We start from the raw sequence: 5058 nt of genomic DNA on the forward strand, positions 1-5058 counted from the left end.
CGATCCTCCTGCCAAGCTCAATGGCTCTGTTGTCATGCGATCCACAATCTGAGAGACCGGACAATTCTCAGGAAGTTCGTAACCGTAATTTTCGGAGGTGGTCTTCCCGGCGAGCTTCTGCATTTCCTGTTGTTTTTCCGGTTACCTCTTGTTTGGACACAGGAAAGCACGACAACGCCGGTCAGTAATCTTTTCCAGGATTCAAGCAGGTCGTTTAATCGATAAAGTGCGAATCAACAAATTTACTTACAATTTATCTCTTCACAACTACTCGTTAACCAACACCATCTAAATCATCGGCGCATGAAGATTCCCTAGCTCGCCTTTCTTTTGTTTTCCTTCAATATGTATTCTGATGCGATCTAAACCTGGATTTTTGTCTTAGAAATTCGCGCATGTTGTACGTCTCGTGTAATGAATATTTGTTCACAAGTTTATGCCTGTAATTAAGATCATTGCCTTTACGGAAAATTTCGTTATAACTAAATCCATTTTCATCAATTTTTTATGCAGATATATTTCTATTATTGTTTGTGTTTTTCGCAAATAAAGTTGTTATAAGGATTAAATATTCAAATTCAAGCAGTTTCTACGACTCAATATTTGTTTACAAAATGCTTGCTTACTAGCGTGGGAGCACATTGGAATTCAATCATCTCATCGATAACTCCAAATTTGGATGCAGACTGCAGATCGAGTGCTTCTAAGGAAAGAAAATGGCGACTATTACAGACATCGGCCTTTCTGCAGCTATCAATCTCTTGTCGGCATTTGCTTTCCTGCTTGCTTTTGCCATGTTGCGACTGCAACCTGTTAACGATCGGGTTTACTTCCCAAAATGGTATCTGAAGGGGATAAGAGGCAGCCCAACTAGAAGAAACATTGTGAACAGATTTGTCAATCTGGACGTCAGGACATACATAATTTTTCTGAGCTGGATGCCCGCAGCATTGAGTATGCCGCAACCAGAGCTTATAGATCACGCAGGGCTGGACTCTGCCGTGTATATTCGTATTTATCTTCTGGGTGAGTCACAGACGATGTTTCTAACTAACTGGAACTAACAACACCAAAGAGTTGCTTGAAATATATTACAGCATCATCTGCGTATGTACTCTTATCTATTTACTCTTCATCTTTCCTCTTCTGATGCTGAACTCCTCTCCAATTGAATCATTATGCAGCTTGAAGATATTCGTCCCAGTCACCGTAGCCACTTTATTTGTTTTGGTTCCGGTTAATTGGATGGGGAAAACATTGGAAAGCAGTAAAGACTTGAAGTTTAGCAATATTGACAAGATTTCAATATCCAACATTCCATCTGGATCAAGAATGTGAGATCTTTCGAGCAGTTCTAGCTAGCTTCTGTCTCTCTATCTTAAATAACTCACCCACGAGAACTTATTAATAAGAAATGCTTACCTAGAATATCTCTCTTTTCAGGAAACCCACGTTTTTATTGCATTCACAATTCTGAATATTGAATTCTCAATATGTTCTCGTGATACAATAATTAGGTGCAGGGCCTTTTGCTTCGTACTCCATGCCGTATCTCATGTTTTGCTGTCTGACTATATATTTTTTTCATATGCCGTCTTCTAGATTTTGGGTGCATAGTGGCATGTCATATCTCTTCACATTTTGGACGTGCTATTGTCTTTTCAAAGAATACAAGATTATAACGGACTTGAGATTGAGATTTTTGGCAGCCGAAAATCGTCGTCCAGACCAATTTACTGTAAGCTCGCTCTGTGCGTGTGTGTGTGTGTGTTTGTGTGTGTGGGTTTCAATGATATTGATAATCAGTTAACTGGGATCCTTAGTATTCTGTATTATATTATAATTGAGTATAATTATTGTTCATCTTATTTTTAACTACTTTACTTTACTAGATCTTCTTATGTATTGTGTGCTTTCTTTGAACATCTTCTATGAAGGTTGATATTATTTGTAACTTCCCTTGTTTTCTTCGCCTAGATGCGCACTTTTTACTTGCAAATTTGAAACGGACCAAAAAGATGCAACAAACTTTCCAATTTTGTGTGTGATTCGATTTCGTCCATCCTAAACCTACATCATGAATGTCACTGGAAATCATTTTGAATGTATTTGCAGGTCCTTGTGAGGAATGTTCCCCCGGATCCCGACGAGACAATCAGTGAGCATATCGAACATTTCTTTTGCGTTAATCATCCCGATCACTATCTGTTGCATAACGTATGTTACTTTAAATTGATTTATTTCTATACTTCAGTGGCTAAGCAGTAATCTGTTGCATAATGCAGTTGTTTTGACATATTAGTCTTTGCCCGGGGGGGGGGGGAACAAAAGAAATTATATTGTAATGTAGCCATAAAAGAAAATCAAATAAAAAAATATCAATATTTTTATACTGTTCAAGCATGAATTTTAAAACCCATACTTTTATACTCAAACATCTCATAAGATCACGGGTAATACTTATAGAACTATATTTCCAACTTATCAAACGCCACCTAGTTAGTATTCTCACTGGTTTGGCAAAATATTTTTGTTTTTCCTTTCGAACCGGTAGGCTGTCTATAATGCGAACAAGCTTGCATCAATAGTTGCAGAGAAGAAAAATTACAAAATTGGCATACTTACTACCAAAACAAATTTGAACGAAGCCGTTCACAATCATATAGGCCAACTACACGGGTATATCTTTCCCTATACCAATGTTATAAAATACGAACTGACTGAGATTCTTTATAGTTTTTCTGCTTTGGAGTATCTGTCAGTTAACCATGACTAATGATTTCTATATTTCGCAATTTGAAATCTCATGCAAATAGACAGGCTTTCTAGGTCTCTGGGGAGAGAGAATCGATGCTATTGATTATTATGCGGCGGAGATTGCCAGGCTGAGTGAAGAAGTAAGTGATGATTTTCGTTCACTATGATCAAGTCCATACCATCTTTCTTACTAATAATTTGTTGTTCATAAATTTGTATTGTATTGCTATTTAGTTATTTCCTTAATAAATTGAAAATGATCATCAATGTTATCCGCTGGGATTGTCTGCTGAGCGCAACATTGTTGTAGATGGGGAGAGAGAGGGAAAAATAAGTAATGGGGTGGGCCCTGCCTAGTAACAGAAACCCAACGTTAATGTTATCGTTACCCTCAGTAATGTAAAATAAGCTATGCTTTGAAAAGTCTTCACGGAAGAAGCTGAAGTTCCTTTTTTTTTTTTTTGGCCAGAAGAAGATGAAGTTGTAAGGCCATTTTGGTTTACAATTCCTTCTTTATTTGCAGAAGTCATAGGATCTAAATCAAATACCTGCCCTACTCTCATGTCGTAATATAGAATTTGACTATGTGGAAATGGAAGAAGCTAGATGGAAAGCGCCCGCATGGTTTCGGAGCTTGGCTTTTGTAATAATAAACTGGAAATATGGCTAGTCAGTGTATCAGGTGAGAATAATCACAGGAGAAGCAACAAATTATCATTCTATTATCAGCATTATATGTGTAGTTTGTCAGCACGAGAGTATATGCCCTCTTTCACCGAGAGGGCATATAGATATTTAAATCTATAAGAAATTATCAAAATATATACGGTTTGAGAGGATTTTGTTGAGTTCAACCTTTTAAACTTTTGCCGTTGTGTCTCGACTGGTCATAATTCCATGCTCATTGTCATCACGGATCGGAGTTATGATTGGCCAAATTTTAAACTCTTGCCATTGTGTTTCGACTGGTCATAATAAAAATTTGATCATATATGGAATTTCAAACAGGAAGAGGCGGAAAGAGCGAGGGTTTCAAGGGATCCCGAGGCTCTAATTCCTGCAGCATTTGTTTCGTTCAGAACTCGATGGGGGGCAGCTGTCTGTGCTCAAACTCAACAATCTAGTAATCCTAGTATTTGGCTCACAGAATGGGCCCCTGAGCCTCGGGATGTCTGTTGGGAAAATCTCTCTATTCCATACGTTGAGCTCACCGTTCGAAAATTGCTCATGGCTGTCGCTTTATTCTTCCTAATCTTCTTCTTTATGATACCAATAGCATTCGTCCAAACTCTAGCCAACATTGATGCGATTCAAAAGGGTCTTCCATTCTTACGGCCACTGTTGCAAAAGTAAGCGCTCTTCCTCTATCATATTTATTTCCTCAACTCCAATCGGAGTGCGTCCTGTCTTATATTAATTTGTAATTGGTTTGGTTGTGCCCTGAGAGCTTTTTGGCAGGCAATCTGTCAAGTCTTTCGTACAGGGATTTCTACCAGGTCTAGCATTGAAGATATTCCTTATTATGGTTCCAACAATTGTCATGCTTATGTCCAAAATAGAAGGACATAGATCGTTTTCATCTTTGAGAGGAGATCAGCTGCGAAATATTACCTTTTCGTTCTGGTCAATGTGTTCCTTGGGAGCATTGTAGCAGGAACGGCATTTCAACAACTCGAAGAGTTTGTTAAAGGCGATTCAACAAAGTAAGTTCCTGATTAGAGTTAACAATACACAATCTCTTATCTTTGGTGACGTCAAGTGAAAATATTAATGCCCCATGCATGGTGCTTCTATATATTACAGGTTGGCAAAATGGCTGGCGCCACAGTCCCCATGAAAGCCACATTCTACATCACATATATAATGGTCGATGGTTGGTCCGGAATAGCCGCAGAGATCCTAAGAATAACTCCGTTTGTTATATTCCACTTGAAGAACACGTTCTTGGTGAAGACGGAGCAAGATAGAGCAGGCTATGAATCCCGGAAGCTTGAACTTCGCTGTAAATGAACCTCGCTTACAATTATACTTTATGCTGGGCCATCTCTATTCTCCCGTAACGCCTGTGCTTCTCCCTTTTATTGTCGTCTTCTTTGCTTTTGCCTACCTCGTCTTTCGGCATCAGGTGAGTCATTTCATGCAACTTTCCTAAAATAACACCTAATTCTCTTACACTTTTTATAACACAAAATTTTACAAATTACCACCATGTAAACACGACCAATAGAGAGAAATGTAGTGGTCTTTTCCTCTACGGACAATATTTTTACGGTTACTTCCTGCATATTTTTGTTGTCACAA

General features: G+C 38.3%; 1 pseudogene; it reads left to right on the forward strand.

Moving 5' to 3' along the window:
* Positions 1-712: 712 nt before the first annotated feature.
* Positions 713-4913, forward strand: LOC114744809 (CSC1-like protein At4g02900; annotated as a pseudogene).
* The last annotated feature ends 145 nt before the right edge of the window (positions 4914-5058 follow it).

This window comes from Neltuma alba, unplaced genomic scaffold, assembly GCF_004799145.2.
Source record: "Neltuma alba isolate B1F8T4 unplaced genomic scaffold, ASM479914v2 tig00004453_pilon, whole genome shotgun sequence".
Lineage (NCBI taxonomy): Eukaryota > Viridiplantae > Streptophyta > Magnoliopsida > Fabales > Fabaceae > Neltuma > Neltuma alba.